At 39.7% G+C, this 21,322-nt stretch overlaps 1 protein-coding gene across 1 annotated transcript in view; it reads left to right on the forward strand.

The window, feature by feature from the left end:
* The window catches only part of ZNF608 (zinc finger protein 608), a 104,489-nt gene that overhangs the window by 3,589 nt on the left and 79,578 nt on the right, over positions 1 to 21,322 (forward strand). The gene's annotated exons all lie outside the window — the stretch shown is intronic.

Raw genomic sequence — 21,322 nt, forward strand, 5'->3', positions numbered from 1 at the left:
GATTTCTGGCTTGACCAGGGAGCTGAAAGGTTGGTAAGAAAAGTGAAATAGACTTGGTGGATTGGCGTGCTGAAATGAGAAAACAGAGCCAAAAGATGCTCTAAATATGTGTTGCATCTGAGGAGTGGGGAGGGTTGCTGCAGGTCATTTGGACCCTTCTGCCCATCTTTCGTCATTGTCTGAAAGCCTGGTGAGACTCTGCCTTTGAAAAATTGCCCCCAGTGTTGTGCTGCTTAGTGCTGGAGGCATAGGACTTAATGTTCTGGCAATTACTGTGCATTAAGTAATGTCCCAGAGCTGAAGGCACTCAGTCCACTGAGCAGGTTGAGAGTGAGCTGGGGGAGAAGTGCTGACTCTATGAAGTTAACTGTTAATACTGTAGATTGTGCCCTGCAGAAGCGGAATGCATATCATGTGGTTTGTGGCATGATTGTTTGGATATATATGCTTATTCAGTAGTTTAATTTTTGCTATTTCTCACATTATCAGAATTGTGAAATGTTTTAGGATGACAATTTCTGTGTCCAATTACCGCTGCCTGTTTAAATCTTTTTGTTTTCCTCTGTTGAAGATTTAAATGGGAGTACAGGAATGAAGTTTTGGTTTTATAATTTTAGAAGTTGATGAAGGTACATTAAGGTGTAGATGATACCAAAATCAAAAAAACCTTCTGCATGCCTGCTTCTTTAGTCCATAAGCCCTTGGTCAGACAGCATTTTGAACTAATGAACTTAAGTACATTAAAAAAAAAAAATCCAGGTTTTGATTCTTATGCTGAAATGTAGTTTCACACAATTTCTGATAAAGGGCGTTCTGAAGTCTTATTAGTACAGTAGTGCATTTACTTTTGTTGCCAATAGTCTTCAAATTGCAGTTCTAATCTGCTCTAACTATCTAGATGAATTGCCCTAATCCAGTGCTCACAATGGCTGTGGTTAAGGAGTCAGAGCCATTTGATTGGATTCACTGCTGCCTGGAATGTGGGAGGTACTGCCCTTTTGCATTCCCCTTAGCCTTTTAATCTTCCAGCCAAATGTTCACATTCAACAATTTTGTTTAGCTGGCAATCGGGACATTTCAGTATCTCAAAGGCTGCTGTCATGGCAACTGAGATTAGAGCATGGTGTTGGTTCTCCAGTTTTTTGTGTTCTTTTCACTTTCCAGTCACAGAGGAAACTGGATGAAAAATGAAAGAATTAAATTATTCATATACATGCAACTCATCTTCAGTCAGAGCAGTATAAATGTGATAATATGAATGACCTAAATGAAGAGCAAACAAGTCATGACAGGTCTGGGGTGGAGGAGGGGAGCAAGCATAGTGTATTTTCGATTCATACACTGCCAACCATAGCTGCTGGTGTGGACACAGCGACCCTTCAGGGATGGCGCTCAGGGCCTTGAATCCTGTAGTGCTGGCCCGGGATCTGGAAGCTTGTTCTTTCAGGCTTTCCTGTCTACCTCCACCCCGCCCCAGGAGGACTTTTCTTAAGAATCTTTCCTCCTTGGCACACAGGAATGGCACGCCTTGTACAGATGCCTCCCAGGGAAGTAACTCCGATGCCACCAACTCTTGGTTGTGTAAAATTCGACTTCAATTTAGAAAATAATTTCTAATGAGGGGAAGAGACCTCTTGAGGAGGGAAAGATTTAGTAGGATAAGCTTTACCTGACAAGATAATTCCGACACTGAGGCATCCTTTGAGAAAGGTTTTTTGACGTTTTTGTACAATGTTTTAATTTCAAAGCCTTCTTTGATTATCTGGGTTGTGAAGAGTAAGTGTCTCAAAAGTGAAGATGATTAATTTTCAGCAGTCGGATGTGGCTCATGAAGGGGCCAAATGTGAAAACCAGAGAGGGGTGTAATGTGGTGTATGTGCTTTTTTTTTTCTTCCCTGGTTGGATGGTTCACAGGAGATTCATAAGACTTGCTGTCACCGGTTAATTTTCACAGCATGCTTAAATGTCTATTTTTGGTCTGTTTATTCTGTTTCTTCACTACAGAAAGTCATGTAAAACATGATAAATTGGACCTTATGAAACCTAATTAAATCAATGAGCGTTCTACTCCTTTATGTGGAAACCACAAGTATGTTGTAAAAGTCGCCACTCCCTTAATACGTGAACAAAATCAAAACATGCCATAATTCTAAGATGTTTGAGCTGTATTTCTATAGCCCATTTTGTGGTTAAGCCACCAGTGACGTGTCTGAATAAGTAGATTTGACAGGTTGGCTTTTGGTTGTTAAAACCTGCTTCTCCACCTGGCCCCTTCTTTTCTTTTGAAGCATAATAGCCTGCATTGAGGCTCTTCTGCATGTGTCCTCCTTAACAGTCTTATAGTTTTGACTTATCAGACACAGGCAATCAGCCAGGCTAAAGTTCAATATAGTATATGGGTTTATTTGATCACTGAGAAATTAAAAAAATACATAGATGAATTCTTTAAAACAGCTGAGACTTCAGATACACATTAAAAGCACAGGGAATCTTATGTTTGGGCCTGGGGTTCTAACTATTCAGTGCACATTAGCAAAGAGAATGATTTCAGTAATATTGTGCTGCTTTCATGAAACTGATCTTTAACAGCCTACATGTGGTATCTACAAATGGACCTGTCTATAAAGGATATCATTCATTTTATTCTCTTGTAGAAATCTTTTTACACTTCACTAGGGAATCCTGGCACATTGTCTGAGTGTGAGTAGTTGAAGAACATATTTTGATTAATGAGTTTTGTGAATGATAGGTTTCCCCCCAAATACAGTGCCCCCTACAAATTCTAGTTAGAGAGCACAGTTTATCTACTGTGAAATAAAAGGGCAGAAAGGTCACTTGCTATAATTAAAGAACAAAGTCCATTGTTGTTGGACAGCAAACTGTTTGGAAAGCAATATAAGGGACTTAGCTGTTAAAAAAATTGGTAACTAAGGGCAGCTCTCAATCAGCATTGATTCAGCTCCTTTTCTATTGGCTTCCTCATAGGGTGACGGGGCTTTTGAGATGGGCTGCACTTTCCCCAAGGAAGTTTTCTGTGAGAACCCATGGAAGCTTGGAATATTTGCATGACCAGGCACATCACTGGGTTCTGAGCATAGTATCTGAAATCTGCTGGGTTTGCTGGAGAGATGTAAAAAAAAAAAGAAAACAACTGATTGTGCTAAAAGAGATAAATAATGTTTACCAGCTTTTAATAACTTTGCAAATAGTCTGTAAAAAGAAGGGGAGGGTGGGCGAGAGGGATTGATTGTCAAAGTGTCATGAGGTTAAGAATGCTCTTCAAGTAAAATTGCTTGGCTGCAAGATGGTTTTAATTAGAGTGTTATAAAGACTTATTTTTCCTAAGCAGCATTTTATAGTTAGTAAATGAAATGTATGCCGAAAGTGCTAAGCAGAAATCTCCCTAACCACAGAGGTGTTCAATAACCAGATTCAAACAACATGGAAAGAACCATCTGTTCTTCATTTTCAGCATGAAAAACATGGGTTGAATGGCTGAGATTTGCTCCAATTTTGACTGTGTCTGTGTGTGCCTGTTTTTTGTTTTTTTTTTAATTTAAAAAAAGTTCACCTGGTACTTCATAGAAACTCAGAATTGCAGTAATATGAGCAACACTGTGAAAACACATGTTCCTACATTTATTTTAACCAGTTCCACTTTTATTTAAAAGATTTCCAGAAGCCCAGCCATTGAACAATAATGGTTATTCAGTTCCTGCAGGCAATCACAATGAGGGGTCAGTTCTTCAAAGATCTAACTATTTAGTCAGTATCTGAATTATTCTGTCAATTTTCCCCCTGGAGGTAAGAGGGGCAAAGGCTCTCCCAGGCTAGCTCTGGTCAGCGTTTATCGGTTAATCTAATTGTATGCGGTAGTGTCCTGAACCAACGTTTGCTCTCCATAGACCTTACTCTGGTTCAGAGCTATTAGTCTAGGATTGTTGATCATGAGGAAAATATTCTTTTAAAGACGATAACTTTGGAGTCCTTGACTTTTAGACCTCCAAGCTTCTGGGTTCTGGTTTTAGTAAGAGCCCTGGGTAAAACGTTATCTGGCCTTTGTTTGAGGTCTTTTATAGAAGCTAATGACTGGGCTTGTGCCTCCCTGAGATAAATGACATTATCTCTGAGTGGGCTGACAGGAAACAGACATGTTAATGGTGAAGCTGCAGGGAGGATGTGCCTGGGTTCTGACAAAAAAGTGGAGAAGGGACCCCTGGTTGTGGTCGTTAACACATACATTCCTGCTCTTCCTAAGAGGCTCTTGATAATTGGAAAGCTATTTTAGCCAGGAACACTTAAATCATAAATCTACCACTCCTAGTTCCTTTGCATTCTTCAAAGTAGCAAAGTAATGTGTTTTTTGTTAACAAGTGTGTGATCTGGTTTTTAAGAATGGTGGCAGTTCTAGGTGGTGTAGTAATGACATTTGGGAGGGCTGCACATCCCATGCTTTTATCAGATGGGATCTCTCTTTGTCTTTCACCATGGCTCAGTCATCCCCCTACTTAAATAAAGGAAGGAAGAGGTGGGTCCAAAAACTAAAAAGAAGTCATTTTTATTCTTGGAAGAGGGATACAATCTAGTTTTTTCTAAGCTGGGGAGATTTTGCTCAGTGATTTGAATGTGATGAAACCTGCCTTTTGAAGTGTGTGTTTAAAAAGTCATGGCTATAATTGAGTTTCAATGCAGTTTAAACTCTGCTTCTTGAACAGAGATAATTGCCATGTTGAACACACTCTAGACATGCAGAAGAGGTGGAATGATCATGTTATTCTATTCTTTAATTTTAAGCACTGGAAGTTTTTCATAGTAATTACTGTAGCACAACATAGTTTTGATTGCCAGCACTCTGAACTTGCCGGTGATCTGAACATCAAGGGTTTTGCCTGAATACTAAACAGTTGATTCCTAAGTTACTTGTATTGCATTCTTATAGAACATAGAAACCAGAACTAAGGAAATACTAAGAGATCCTTAGCAACAGCAGAGTACAAATAACCCCTCTTCACTAGTACTATTGCCAATAAATAATAATACCCTTAATCTGTACATTTAAGGTTACAGGGAAAGAGAACAGGTGAAAGCTCTGTCTCAGGAATGACTTAAGTCATCATTACAGGCTCTTAGAGGGATCAGACTGGTACTCTGTGACTGGTATTTATTTCATAGACATGTGTATAGAAATGTTATAATTTCATACACAACTGTTGGATTGGGAGTAGATTGGGGAATTTTTAGTTACTGTGGGCTTTATTCTTTTTGAAAAAGTCATAGTTGATTTTTCTGTATCACTCTGCTACAAAGTAATTGGCCTCTCTATATCCATCCATGTCTCTCTTCCAGATGATGTTTCTTCAGTGGCTTCTTGCTCTCTGTTGCAAGTTCTTTTTAATTCAACCTTAAAGGTTTTGCAGTGGGAACAAAGCCTTAGTAACTGAATGAAGAGTTGTTAAATAATTCATAGTAGATTAATCATCAGTTGGGCTGTTTGTAATGTTGTTTTGGGGTGTATAAAGGATACCCAACACAGGGAGATTGGCACCTTGTTCCTAGAATTGAGTTCTGCATACCTGCTAAATTTTGGTTAGACATAACCTTTGAAAAAGTATTGAAATAGATTATGGCTTTTGCCTGAAGAACTGAAGAGATTACAAAGCAAATACTTCTTGTATTTTGATAGGTTAGTGACCCCTAAACCACGTGGATCTCATCTGGTACTCAGAAAGAACTCCTTACCCCCACCCCATTCCATCCTGTAAAGCTAAATGAAAATTTAATAATATATAGTTTGGTTGTAATAGAGAACTCAAAGGAAGGGTGCTCAAACAAATGGGTTGGAAGTGATGAATAGACACTGCTGTTGATTTTTCAAAGCTATTCTTTCTTCTTTCTCATCCCTACCTCCCAGCCCAGTTGTTTTATTATTCACTGTGACTGTTCTAGCTCAACCACTGGCTTTTTGCAACTCCTGGGAATCCTTATTCTCACTAGCACCTTAAGAAAAATGTGCCTATGGGGACATTTAGGCATATTTCAATAATGCCATAAAAGGCAGCTTTTACAGTTTAAAAATATATTGATTATATTTTGTGTTGTACATGATTTTAGAAAGCAGATATTTAATGGTCTTGGAATTGGCTTATTATGTTAACCAGAGAACAGATGGCATAGTGCCACAGACGTATAATTTTACTTAAAGGAACTTTTAAGGTTTTGATGTGTTTTCTTTTCCTCTTATTTCCCTGATGGCTTCTTTTTATTGAAGGGTAACTTAAGGAGACCTGGTAGCAATTTTACTGCCTTCCCCTGACAGTTTGAAATAATAGCTTGGTCTTTGGTTGCACTGATCTTCTACCAGTCAACTTGATTCTGGTTTTTGTCATGTGGCAGTGAATTAAAAAAAAAAAAAAAGTGTAGTATGTTTTAAGAAATGGACTCTTCTATATGCTTCAATTAGCAACAGACGACCAAATTCCAATTGGTCACACTTTCAGGAACTCCTAGAAGTCACTGTGTGTCCTTTTGATTAAGGAAAACTGGTTTGGTTTCTCAGGAAAGCACATATGGTCCTCTGGCTGCTTTAGAGCCACACTTTCTGTCTTTTGCATTAGTCACTACAGGTTCAAAGGTCCTTAAGTCGTTCCCTGGTAGGTTACATGCTTTCCCCTTACTGAAAGGCTGTACTTTTTTGGTTGCTATACCTACCATGTGCTTGAATTCAGTTGGAATGAAAGTACTATTTGTTTCTGCGCCTGGATTTTATAGTTTTACCCGTTCACTGAGAACATCATCAGGATGAGTTGGAAAGCATCTCTTATTATTATTATTTTTTTTAACAAAGTGTGCCTAGCCAGAGGAGATTACTTTTGGACTTCCTGTCACCTCCTCGGCTGATTTATGGATGGCTCATGTTAAAAGCAACAATAATGTTTGAATTGGAAGGGCTGAAGTCTCGAGTTTTCATTCTTCATGGAGAACTGTTTATTTGTGTGTGGTTCACCACAGTACATGGATAATGCTATCAAATCTGTGCTTTATTATAAGCTTATGACTAGCACAGCCGCACTTCAGTTATGTGTTTCTTCATTTTCCTTCTTTGCAAATTCTTTTGTGATGGAAATGAAATTAGAACCGAATCTTTGCAGCCAAGGGGAAAATAAGGCACCACAAGTAGAAATTGTCTCTTGAGCCAGCTCAGAAGTAAGCAAGCAGCGGTGATTTAAGAAACATTTTTCTCAAAGTGGAATCCACAGGGAAAAAAGGACTCCGATTTAACTTTGCCATGAAGATCAGTAGAAGACGAGCCGCCACGCACTTTGACAAATGGAGGCTGTTCCAACAACGAGGCTTTATGCCTTTATATTGTTTCACATCTGAAGTAACTGGCTGAAGAGCGGTTCACATTCCCAAACCTTTTAACTGCTTTGAAAGTGGAATGTGAGTTCAGTCATATTGTTGGCTTCTGCTCCCCGAAGGGAACAACATGATTTGAAGACAGACCAATTGAGCTTTTCCGCATCAAACTCCATTTGGCCAATTGTCTCCATTTACATTCCTTGCCCAAATCCTTCACCAGCCTTTCCCATGATGCCGCAGCAGATGCCAGACACTGAAGTAGAAAGCGAGCAGCTGTTTCCATTACTCCATGGTTGTATTATCCTCCACAATCTGCTTGCTTTTTCGCTCCCCTCCCCCACTGGTAAAAAAGCCTTCTCTCCCTCTGACGTTTGCCCTTCTTTCCTGAGTTTATCAGCCTGCAGGTTTTCTATCTTATCAGGACCACGGATTTCTCAGGAAGGCCTGGTTTATTGTTTCTCTGGGGGAGCAGATGGACGTCCCAGGGCCCTTGGGGGCGTGTCCGGGCTGCGCGCTCCCGATGGTGGGAGTGGTGGGGGCCGTGTCGGGGGCGCGCCGGCGGGCCGCGCCCTCCTTCCCAGCAAGGACCCGTTTATAGCCCTGAGCGCTGTAAATCTGTCAGCTCTTCACGACGCCTTCACCTCTTTCTTCATTTGCTTCTAGTTTGACAACGTTCCCCTGAGGCGGAATTCTAATCTGCTTCCAATTAGTTGCAAAATGTGACTGAAATTTCCACATTATGACTGCTGTTTTACTTGCACGCACACATCTAGAAACAAATTAATGCTCTTGAATATTTATTTTTTGAGCCCTTGGATTTACTTGAAGAGGCAGAGTTTCCAACTGTTGGGAATGACTTCCAGGATTTGCATTTTTTTCCCCTCGAAGCCTTCTGTACACAAGATTGTTTTGTTTTTTTTAAAGAAGCACCACAATAACCGCGGTGAGGTCCCCCCATCTCATAATAAGCTTTTTCCACCTTTTTGAAGATTTCTCAAAATGTACTGTGTATGTTTAAGTTAACACAAATCAATTTTGTATTTCTAAAATAAACATAACAAGGATGTACCTCCTGATGCAGTGTTTTAACAGAACACAAATAGACACATTTGCTTCTAAGTATATCATCTCTATAATATAATATTCGGTAAAAACACAAAAGATTTGTTACACAGTTTTAAATTCTTTAATTTGATACTCAAAAAATAAATGAAATAGGTGAATAGTTGGGCTTAATAAATACAAGGGCAGGGTTAAAAATGTCACTGTGGGTACTAACATTCTCCTCCCAGTTTGTGCCCAGATCCTGAGCACACCTTCTGGAAGCTGTTGGACCTGGTGGGCTGGGGTGGGCATAGTTGGTGGTTTCTTGTGACTGTGGTACCCCTTATCCTATATAATCCACTGCAAGGAAGTGTTCGTACTCTGGGTTTGGGGGTGGTTCTACTCTGAGGGAAGTCCCTTACTCCAAACTCTTTACTTCTTTTCACTGTTTTTTGTTTTTAAACAAAGATACTGATCCATCCATTATATTACATATGATATGTAAATATTAGAATTGTTTACATCTTGGTTGCTGAGAAGTTCAAATTTAACTTAATTACTTGCCTAAAAGACTACTTTCTCTTGTACTGTGAATATTAGTAGCAAGGCAGTGGGATCTCAGGTTTAGTATTTGCAGAAAGGTGGTAGTCTTAAAGAGTGTAAACAGCCACATTTACTGGTGTATTTTATAGTAGTGTTCAGTCTTCAGCATCTTGGCAGATTGATATCAACAGTAATAATGGTTTTAAAGAGGTGTGAAGAATTTTATTGATGGTAAAGTGGTTATGTTGATCACATTACTCTGTATTAGTTTCTAAATAACACCTTCACATGTAAATAGATCAGTTTTTTCCACTACATTGTCACATGTAATTATAAAAGCCCTATATTGATTGATTTATAATGTCCTTTTTTTAATGTGTTATTTTCAATCTCTATAACCAGGAGGTAGAGCATTTATTTCACTGTTTAAAAGTAAACAAATTATTTATTGTATGTAGAATATGAATTATTCAAATTATTTTATTGAAAAACTCTGAGCTATGCTGGAACTCCACAAAAGAAGTAGGAACGCTCTTTGTTTTGTTTCCTTTCTTTTTACTCTAAGATTGGTAGTAGAAAAACAGATTAAATCCTTAAAAATTTAAAACGTGGTCCTTTCAGATTGTAGAGACCTCCTGGGTTTAAAAAAAAGAAAAAAAAGAGTGGCCCCATGGTGAAATGCTTACAATGGGCCCGATTGTGCTAGCCCCTCAAGTCCCCGGGTTCACTAATTACCCTTTAATGAGGTTGGTCTGCCCCAGTCTTTTCCCTACCTTGGGAGGAAAAGCATACAAGACCATTGGAGTTCAAGTGGATCTTGCTGTATTTGCAATTTAGCATAACTGCTTTGAAGGCCCCCAGGGGGCTTAATTGGGGCCGGGCATTTTTGTTTTGGGGGAGACTACACATAGCTCCGCATTGTGTGTGTAGAAGCCACTGTGCGTCTTGGAAACATTACATGTTTTTGTTGATGGTACATAGTTTTATAAACTCCAAATGAGCTTATTGCCTTTTAACCATTGGGATCGCTAAATAATGGAAGAACCTAGAAGTCTCTGGGTTGGGTAGCAGCCAAGCAGTTTAAAAAAAAAAAAAAGAATGAACGGTTTAATTGTAGAGCAAACCATTTGTTTACAGATTAAGATTTATTCAGTCACCAAATCCTATGGACCAGGAGGTAAAAGAATGAGGCTGTAAGATATAGGGATTGAGTGCCCGGTGTTCTGTTTTGTGATCATGCTTAGCTGTTTTTACCCTTGTTTTTCACAAAAGAATGAATCAGTGAATGGTGAGAACTGCTCAGCCAAGTGTACTTTTTAAGATATAAAGAGAGAGGGGAGGAAGGCCAAGGCAGGTTGTCACTTTTTTGCTGCCTGATCATGAAACTAAAAACTTAAAGTTCTTTCAACTGGGAGGGGTACACTGGCTGTTGCTAAATTTCCTGTTCAGATGAGGTGGACTAGTGATAGTGGTGGTAGAGGTAGGGAGTAAAAAGTGGGAAGAAGGTGAGTGGGGAAGGTGGTGGTTGGTGGAGAGCCTTTGTTAAAATGGCCATCAGCAATGCATTCTCTTGAATAATGGGGACTCTACAGAAATTTCCTACTGTTTTATTCGTTAGTGACGATGGTACTGAATGCTTCCCTGGTGGCTCAGACGGTAAAGAGTCCGCCTGCAATGTGGGAGACCTGGTTTCCGTCCCTGGGTTGGGAAAATCCCCTGGAGGAGGGCATGGCAACCCACTCCAGTATTCTTGCCTGGAAAATCCTCATGAACAGAGGAGCCTGGCGGCCTACAGTCCATGGGGTCCCGAAGAGTCAGATATGACTGAGCGACTAAGCACAGCATAGCACATGGTACTGAACAGAGAGAAACTTCCCAGCCAGGGCAGTGAAGTGGTGTAGCAGAGGGGTTGCCTGGCAACCAGAATTTCAGGTTGTCTTTTCCATTCTTTTTGTATTTTTAAATTTTTGGGGGGGCTAGGTATTTTTGCCTGGGAAATCCTACGGACAGAGGAACCTGGCAGGCTACGTTCCTTGGGGTTGCAAAAACTTAGCACTGAACAGCAAATAACAACAACAGATTATGTTGAACAGTAAAGACCAGAAATCATGGCATTTATCCCATTGTAGTTGTATTCCTTCTAATCCATTTGTGGACAGTGGGTTTAAGGAAATCACTGGTAAAGTGCTATTTTCTAGAAGTATCATTTTGAACACTCCCCAGCTCACTGTTTCTTATTTTAACATTAATCTTGGAAGTGAAGCCCTTTATCTCAAAGTGTTCTTTTGTGTATAAACTGTCACGCTAATGATAACTCTGGTTACTTACAAGTATTGTTTCTACATGATATCTTTGTATGCTGTCTGGCCATGAAAAAGCTCATTCCTTGTGTAACATTAAAATTACTTGTTATTTGATGCACATTTGATAAATTAAAGTCTCAAGTATGTTAAATTGGCTTACCATGGTCTTGTTTTGTTTTTATCCTTTCTAAGTTATAGTACCTTTATTTTGGTATGATCCTTTTGAAATGGCTTGATTTTTGAGTCTAAATCATTCATAGCTGATAGCTTCATTTTACAAATTTTCTTTTGAGGGGGTTGGTGAGCAGCAGGAGGGTTATAGGAATGGGGAAGCAGGGAGGGTATAAAGATTTAGGTGTAAATATTTTCATCCTTGTCAAGCTAGTGATTTAAATATGCTGTTGTTCATTCCTGATGTTTTTCTATTAACATTTTCTGTGTTAGTGAAGAAAGAGACTGGATTTTATTTCTGCAAGCATCCAACATAATTTTTCAAACTTTTAAAAAAATTTATTTTATTCAAATATAGTTTATTTATAGTGTTAATTTTTGCTGTATAGCCAAGTGGCTCAATTATGCATATATATACACACACACTTTTCCATAATCTTTTTCATTATGGTTTATTTTGGGATGTTGAATATAGTTCCCTGTGCTGTAAAACTTCAAATTTTTAAATCTTATAAAATTTAGCACTGTCATAGTCACGAAGTAGACTAAGCTTGTGTAAATTTTTTAAAAAATCATGCCCCCAAAAGTCATGTTTCACTGAAGAGGTGGTAAATCCCTGCAAATGCCCACCTAAATTTGATTTCTTTGGGTGTCATTTGACTGATATTTGTGCTCAACCTAGGTTTACTTAGGAAACCAAAACAAAAGTGCAGAGATAAAAAAGCCTAGCTCATGTTAATATTTATCACCGCTTAGAGGCTTTGCAAGATTGAAATCTCTTTGCCATTTTAATCCCCCCTAGAAGGAAAGTCTCCCCCACCCTTCCCCTACCCCAGATTGTTAGTGCCTCCGCAATGTGACTGTTTCTGAGGATTCTAAAAAGCACTTAATCTCAACATACTGCGTATTTCGATGAGTTTAGTTTGTGTTCACATGTACATTCAGAACAGGGAAGTGGTGCTGAGCTTCCTGCCATATTAACAAGGGTTCTGCTGTGTCTGGTTCCTTCTCTCTAACCTGTTCTGCATACTGTTTTAATTGTATGCTTTTTGTTGCCCATATAAAATGTGAGAGGAAACACACTAACCTTTTAAGATGCTCTGGAAATGATTTTTATAAACCTGCTTACACAAAAGTCTAGTACTTTCTATTATAGCTCATATTAAAGGCTTAATGTCGCCTTTGAAAGGCTAGCATATGAATCCATAAGCCTCCTATAATTCATGTACCTTATTTCCTTGTAAACCCAGTGTTTTCTACTAACCTGGCGTTAGCACAGCTGTAGATATTCCTGTTCAGCTTTAGGTGGATGAAGTTCTGTACCATCTATGGTTCTTTACCCGTGACAGGCTGATGACACAAAAATCACTTGCCATTGTTGCATTTCCGCTGAAAACTTAAACACATTAAAATTTTCCTTTCTGACACAGATAGTGAAATCTGAAGAGATTATAGACTTTCATACTTGAAAAAAATCTAGAAAATGTCCAGTGTTTTCAAATTACATTTTCACTGGTGTTCAACACATAGATACAGATCTCCTCAAATCGTCTCTGAATTTGGTGAAAAGCTTGTCAGCACGCACTAGTAGTAGCAGGAAGTTAAACGGTGGAGTAAAAATACACCTATTTATCTTTTGTCTGTAAAATAAATTCTGCAGGGTTTTTGAAGAATTTCATTTTGGCTTGTTTGTAAAACTCAGGAATCTGAAGAGTAATACTCACTGTACAAATATTCTGTGCAACGAGCTCTAGTTGTCTCCATGTTATCTGAGCCTGGATGTGCGTGCATAATTGGAGAGATTATTGGAGAGAGAGTGTTTTGCTGTGGTAGATGTGGTTTAAATCCTGGCACTGAGCATAGCATTTAGTTTCTCAGCTTACCCACAAAATCTGTGACTAATTTAGTGAATGTGAAGATTTTAGTCCAGATGGTTAGGTTTAATTGTAAAAACTGGAAAGATTTCAAAGTACCCTTTGGGGGAGTGCGGGAAACAACGACTAAGCAACAAAAGAGAAGGAGAAGTAAGTCACTAAATATAGCATATTTGTATATTACACATTTATAAACACACACGCACGTACACACACATATATGTCTATATATACAGTCAAGGAAAAATTTGAAGAAGTTATACCAGTCAGCAAGAACAGCTGGGATCAAGAAGAGAAGTAATTTTTAATGTTTAGTGATTTAGTATGTTATCCTTCAAGTGTTTCCTACTATGTGTGTGTTTGGCCTTTCCTGGACCCAAAATAGGTTTCTTCTCAAGTGTGTTAAAGAAGATATCACTTTCCTGTCATCCTCTGTTGGTTAAAGAGTGTTGCCAATGACTTCATCAAGCATTCGGGAAATAACAGTCTTGCTCAGACCTTGGCGGGTGTTCCCTCACTGTGGTGCTCTCTGAGGCCTGGGCCAGCCCATTCTTCTATCACTGAAGCTGTAAAGCTCAAAGAGGGAATAAGCTTGCAGAAACGGGTGGTTAGATAATGATTAGTGCTATGGAAGGACCAGCCTCTTTTTCAGCATCATTTGTTCTAAATAGCTCTTGCTCCGACGTGAGTACAGTCATCTAAGCAGATGCTTTCAAAGCTGCTCAGGATCTTCTTCTGGCTGCTTCCTATACAGATCAGAGCTTAAAGGATAGAAGGATAGAGAGGTCCCCTTCTTTTGTTGTAGTTGGGACACCACTGAACTGAAGTCTTGGTCCAGTAAATTAGCTTTTAAATTTATAGGCTAGTAGTGCTTTAGAGTGGACTTGATTTGTATTACCCAGAATTGTAAGAGGAGATAGAGGGAAGAAGAGAAAAGTATCATGGAGCAGGAGAAGGTTAGACCATGGGGCTATTGATAAGATCTGCTTGGTTCAAGTAGAATGGCTGGGATTCGTGGAAAAGTGATCTACTAGGCAAGGAAGCGCAAACATGCCCAAATATACATGCATACACATGTGTGTGTGTGTGTGTGTGTAAACAGATTTCATAATATTCAGAAAATGTAGAGAAATAAGTTAAATTTGTATGTGTCACATTTACCATGTGTCTGGTGCTTTAATATTTGATTATTGAGCCCTCAGCATTTAAAAATGGTACAAAGAACAAGCTTGGGCTTGTCTTTTATGGTAAGAAAGATAAGCAGAAGGCCAGCTGTGTGGGCTAGTGATTTTCAGATCATGGAAAACCTGTGTAATACAGGCCAAAAGAAGGCACTTCCTGAGGAGACATTAAGTGTAGATCTTCACGACTATTATCAGTAGCATGGGAGAGCAAGATAAATAGAAGGCCAGCCACCCCAAAACAGAGATGGTCTTTGCTTTGATTTCTTTGCCTATGTTCATTTTAAATATATCTTTCTTTTACCTTCTGATACCTCCGCATCTGCTTAGAGCCTAATTTTCCTCCATTTATCAAGAGCTTTGCCCTACAGCAACCTACTGAATAAGTGATCAAGGTGATTTTAAGAGGATCACCACTGTGAGTAGACTCTTAAAGGCTCAAGAATGGAGCTCAAGTGTGGGGACTTTCTGTTAGGAGGAGAGGCCGGGGGGCTTTCAAAGCTGACTTTTTTGTGAAGTTAATTTTGGAGGGAACCTCTTCTGTAGGTATTTCTTAACATTTGAGGCTGACAACAAGGTGTGTAAGTGATGAGTTCGAAGCAGAGTTGGACATGGCTTTTTTTCCCCCCTTGTCTTGATTTCATAGTGGATATTGTAAGGGACTTTTCTAACTAACGTAAGGAGTGAGCTTCAAGTTAGAACCTGATAAGGATTGATGCTGCCATTAGGTTATGGGGTGAGTCAGACTTGATAGTAGTATAAATGTCATACTTTTCTATTTCTCATTTGTGTTAATATATTTTTATATATGTGTTCATTTATATAGGTTGTGTTTTCTTGGCACATTTCTACTCTACCTGATGAATTTGATTTGAAAAATAAAAATAATAGAAATAATCTGTGTTTCTGAAAAAGATCAGTGAAGGCAGGTGCACAAGGTCAAGGCTACTAGAATTCTAAGGACACAGGTCAGAAAGATAATTGGTAATAAACTCACCAGTTGTACCTGTCAACTCATCACCGGCCAGAGTTCCCAGAGTTTCTACAAGCAATGTTAGTTGCTCAGTCATGTCCGACTGTGACCCCATGGACTGTAGCCCACCAGGCTCCTCTGTCCTTGGAATTCTCAGGCAAGAATACTGGAATGGGTTGCCATTCCCCTCTCCAGGGAATCTTCCCCGACCCAGGGATCAAACCTGAGTCTCCTGCATTGCAGGCAGATTCTTTACCGTCTGGGCCACTAGAGAAGCCCTGTGCTTCTAATTCATCTCTAATTTCCTCTGAAGGCTTAACTTAGGAAAAGAAGATGATTTTAGGACTGACAAAGCCCAGGGTTGTATATTTTTTCTGTTGGAACCCTGGCATATCTTAGAACACAGTGGAGAAGAGATTCACTGAATAAAAAAGTAGATTTGCCTACTTGTTGAAGGACCTCTTCTTTTGATATTTCTTTAAGACTTTGACACGAGGAACTGGGTGTAAGAGATGAATGTAAAGTGCAGTGTCTGATGTAGGTATGATTTTGAAGCCCAGTTACAGGGTAGGGAGCTGTGTCAAGTATGAACCCGAGACGGAAGAGAGAGAATTGGGCTAACTGGAGGGATATCAAAGCCTGTTCTCCTGATTGATTGGATATTTGCCCCCTTTTTTTCTGGATGTGTTTCCTAGTCTCTTGGTTGACTGTACATGCTGTTAAATCCACCCAGATAGTACACATGAACTATATTCTGGGCAGACCATGTCATATTGGGTTGGGAGTTAGGCACAGGTCAGATCATGGGGGGTCTTGTAGGACATTGTCAAGAGTTTGGATTTTAGTTTGAATGTGATGAGAAACCTTTATGCAGAGAGTGATATAATTTGGTTTGTTTTTAAAAACTTGCCCTTGACTCTGTGTGGAGAGATGGCTATAGAGAGAAATAGGGAAATGAGGTAACAAGACTTTTTCGTTGGCCCCAGCAAGAGAGGGTAGACTTCTTTGTGGAGTTGTTGGTAAGTGTTCACATTGTCTAAGGTAATGAGGACAGGGCTTCATTATGGAGTGGTGAGAGGATGAGAATTAAGGGTAACAACTAGGATTTTGGGGTGGTTGCAGTCAGGATTTGGGACTTTTGATATACCTGATGGCTGCCAAGGGATGATACTCAAATTAGGTGGCGAGTGGTACAGGTCTTGATTGGAACCAGTGGAAATACAGGTGGGCTTTAGGCTTTAGAGTCATGGGACCGGAATAGGTCACCTAGAAAGTATAGTTGGAAAATACGGGGGCTCAGTGCTGAGCCACGGAACATTCAAGGGAGCCAGCACTGCCTTCCATTGAGGAGGAAGACGACCAAGCCAGTCTCATGTTTCTGAAAGGCAAGTGAAAAAATTTTAGCAAGAAGAGTGTATAGTCATGACGCAACAAGATAAGTTAAATGAGGCCAAGAAGTCAGGTTAAGATGAGACTCAGAATTGACTTCTGTCCCTGGAAGGATGACGGCTGTTGGTGATCAATCTTGAGACAAGTAGTCCTGGGTGAGGGATGGGAATGAGAAGAGTAACAATCTGGAGTCCTTGGATTTCATGAAAGAAAAACAGAAGCTGATGAGTTTAGCTTTTATATAAGGGGCATCTGCGATCAGGGAATGTGTGTCTGTCAGTTTTTGAAGTTGGACATTTGTTTGTATGCTGATGGGACTGATACATGAGAGGGAGAAAAGCTGATCATTCCAGAGAGAGGGGTTAAGGTGTCCTGCAGGAGGCACGGGGTTGAGGTGGGGAAGATCTGTTGCATGGGTGCATCTGTGCCTCTGGAGTGGGACAGGTCCTCCATAGTAATAGAAGGAAACTCAGAAAATGAGAACAGATGTCGGAGGGAGGGTGGTTGGTAGGTTTTGTGGTGGAAAAATGAGAGCAAGTTTTCATTTTTTGTCATGTGTGCAGGATATTATTGCTCTGTGAAGGGATTCTTTTTGATACAGATACTGTGGATAGCCATTCTCTGCCTCCTCCTACAGTTTAGAGAGCTTTGACTGTTTTGTGTTCTGACAGTAGAAATATTAGAAAGGGGAAGGTGTCCCTATAGGTCTCAGTTTATTCTTTCATTCACCCCTTTATTCATTGCTTCACGCAGCACGTAGTTTCCGAACACAGATTGCATGCCAAACACAGCCTGAGTCCTGGAGATACAATCGGCTGCAAAGTCTCTGCTCTTATGACGGTTGTATTCTCAGTTTCTTTGGGACAAATAGAGATATTTTGCTTGGTGTTAAGTGCTGTAAGTGGAAGTCAAGCAAGAGGAGGTAGAGGGATGTGGGGAAAGGAAAGTTAGTCTTTGTTTACATTTGAGTAGGGACCTGACAGCCAGTGAGGAGGAGCCGTTTGACTCCCTGGGGAGAGAAGTTAGGAGGCCGTAGCGGGACAGCAGGTGTACAAGCCCTGGAGGAGAGGGTGTGTTTTGTGTGTTCCAGAAGACACCAAGGTTGTTGGAGCTGAGTGAGGGAAAGGGGAAAGGGCAAGGAGGTGAAATTCAAGTGGAAGGGGCAGGCCAGGCTCCAGGGAGCTATGAAGAATTCAAGTAAAATTCAGAGATGGGGAGGGGATTAGAAGTTTGAACAGGGGCAGGCCAGGCTGTGACTTAGGCTACAGAAGGGTCTCATTGTCTGGGGACCTACCCTAAGCTTAAGTTCCTTCTCTATTCCTCAAGTAGATTTTTTTTGTTGTTGTTTTTAGTTCATTGTAGTTTCTGAGTGGTTAAGGGAGATAGAGGGAGTTATCTTGTGTGATTTTTATCAATTGATTTCAGGTGCAAGATCATAAAAAGTTTTTTCCCAGAGAGTGAACAAAATGGTACTTTCCTCAAACCATATTAAAAAGAGTAGATATTTAATGGATGTCTCTAGTTGTGTGTATACACACACACACACACACACACACGCATGCATGCATGTACCCTATCATATTAAGTAGTTTGTTGTTCAGTCACCAAGTCATGTCTGACTCTCCTCCACCCCATGGACTGCAGCACGCCAGGCTTCCCTGTCCCTCACCATCTCCACGAGTTTGCCCAAGCTCATGTCCACTGAATTGGTGATTAAGTAGTTTATCATTACTCAAATTACAACAGAAATTTAAAATGGTCATAGTATAAATAGAAATTCTAATTTTTTTCCCTTGCATCCCATTGGCCTTCTTGTATGCTCCCTGGGTGCTTATCTGTCCTGCTACCCTGAAGACTGATCTAGGACCCTGACAAACTAGTTGTATTTATTAAAATACTTTTTAAATTTGACTTAAAATTTGAAAAGCAGTATATAAATTGTTAAGCTGTATGCAAATATTATATAATGGAAAGTAAGTTTTACTTCCCCCTTAGACCTACTCCCCAGAGTCAACTACTTGGAACAGTTTTGTATGTCTTTCTTGAAATAGTCTCCGTATGTTCAAGCATATATATTTATATATTTCATCTCTTTATAAGATCAGAGCATAGTAAAGAAACAGATCTGTACCTTGCTCTTTTCACATCACTGTATGTGTTAGGTATCATATGTTCCCTTGTTCCTTTTGCTTCCATAATTTATTTAACTGATCCTCTGCTAATAGCATTGGTGTTTTCTAATCTTTTTTCAGTTACAAAAGGCTCTGGTGAATCTTACTTTGAGTGTGTTTCAAAATTGTCCCCCAACTTGATTTCATCAGATACATTCCCGCCTACAATGGAACATGAAATCATGTATTTCTATAGTTTAATGCTCTGAATTCTAATTCTTTGGCTCTGATCTATGATAATCAGAGAGAAGACTCTTTTTAAAATTCATGTTGTAAACATGAAAAGGACAGATTGTATCTCCTACATGTTAGCAGTTTATAACCTCTGACTAATTTTGTATCTCCTACATGTTGGAGATACGTGTTAAAATTGTATCTCCTACATGCTAACAGTTTATAACCTCTGACTAACTTTCAAGTATTTCAGTGTTTATTAGTTAAATACACGTTGTGTTTTACAAATATTTTTTCATGTGCTTATAATTTTTCCCTCATTTCTTCATTTGTCTTTTGATCCTGTTTATGTTTTTTTTTTCTTCCTGTGTAAATGTCTTAAATTGTGTAGTTAGGTTTATATTTAAATTCATTTCCTTTTGTGGACTCTGGGTTTTGTACTGGTGTAGAAAAATATTTCTCCAAGATTATTAAAAATTTTTTTCTTGTACCATTTTGATGATAGTTGGCAGTGTTTATAGTTTCCAACTCAAAGGTGAACATGATTTTCATCTTACTGGCTTTTGGGTTTATATTGGAATATAAATAATATTTGATCCAATATCCAAAATTCTTGAACCCTTTATCCGAAAGCATTGTTTCTTAATCAGAGCTTTACATCTGGATCACCTGAAGCGTGCTTGATTTTATTCCTTACCCAAAATACCCTATCGCAGATCCCCTACCCACATAGGGGGACTGCTTTGTGTGCATTTAGGAAAAGCTTCAAATAGCTTATTTGAAGGTGTCTTTCGTTATCTCTCTCTCTCAAAGGCAGATGTTAGGAATGGTTTTTAAAATTTTCTGTTTTTGCTTACTGTTTTGAGGTTTTTTATAGAAAAATCACCACAATATTGCTTTAAATAAGGCTTCATGAAGTGTTTTACATTATAGGTGGTTAAATACTATACTTGGTCACATGGCAGGTGGAGCAGGAAGGACTCATGGTTTGCAGCTCCAGCCCTCGTAATATTTAGAGCCTGGTAAACACCCTTGGTAGTGTTTCTTAGAATCCTAGAGCAAAGGCATACCTGCACAGTCTGTGCCTAAGTAGTAAAGATGACCACAGCTTCCCTTAACCATTTGGTTTAGCAACATGTAGGAGGAAACTGCCTCATAGGTTTTGAGGAGTGTCTGAAGCGTGCGGTTTGAGTGTTAATGCTGTAGGACTGATCTGTGGAGGTCGTCTCTCCTGGTCAGCTGGTCTTCAGAAAATTGCCGATTTGCTATCGTGCCCTGTTAGTCAGCAGAGCATAGCCATTGAGTCCTGCTGATGTTGGCCCCATGTAGCCTTCAGGTAGACTGTTCCCTGTGGCAGGCCCTCGACTCTGATTCCTGTCTGGGTCGTGATCCAGGGGAGAAGCTTAGGAACGGGGATTGAGAGACTGGGTCCCACTCGATGCTTTGACACTAACTTCTTTTGTGACCCTGGACATAGTTTCTTCTTGGACCGCTGTGTCTTATTAATGGTTTCCTCTTGGACTATGTTTCCTGAATGTCCTTTTAGATTCAAAAGAGGTGTGATTCCCCCCACTCCTAGCTGCCGCGTTGAGACACGTGTGTTTGACTTGCACCTCTTCTGTTTCTCCTGCAGCATGAGACCTTGCAGAGCATGGATGCCACCCAGCACCGGGCAGTGTGCCTGATTCTAGGAAATGCTCAGTAGCTACATGCTGAACTAGCTTCTCTCTTAGTAGAGTTGCAGAGAGAGGAGGGCCTTGAGCCAGCTCCATGGAGCGCCTGCGTCTTCTGTCTTTCTTCCATGCAGAGATCACAGGCAAAAGTGTTGCTGGGAAGTATCTGGATTTTGGTGTATCTTGTATTTATGCAGCATTTTTAATTCTCTAAAGCACCGTCATCTGTATGTAATCGGCTATATTGCACCTGCTTGCCTGGGTCTGCTAGAGCGTGTCTGTTGAATTTAAAAGAACAAAGATAAAGATGCTTTACCCAGAAGGGTTATGCTGTGTCAGAATAACAGATTGCAATGGCATCCTGTTTGCTGGCAGATTTTTGTCTGATGATTTCTTTGTTACCCACAAAACCCTCAGGGCTAAAATGGAAGACTACTCCTAAAAAAAAAAAATCATTATTCAAGTGA

This window comes from Giraffa tippelskirchi, chromosome 6 (assembly GCF_054371585.1).
Source record: "Giraffa tippelskirchi isolate mGirTip1 chromosome 6, T2T-mGirTip1v1.2.pri, whole genome shotgun sequence".
NCBI classification, from domain to species: Eukaryota; Metazoa; Chordata; class Mammalia; order Artiodactyla; family Giraffidae; genus Giraffa; species Giraffa tippelskirchi.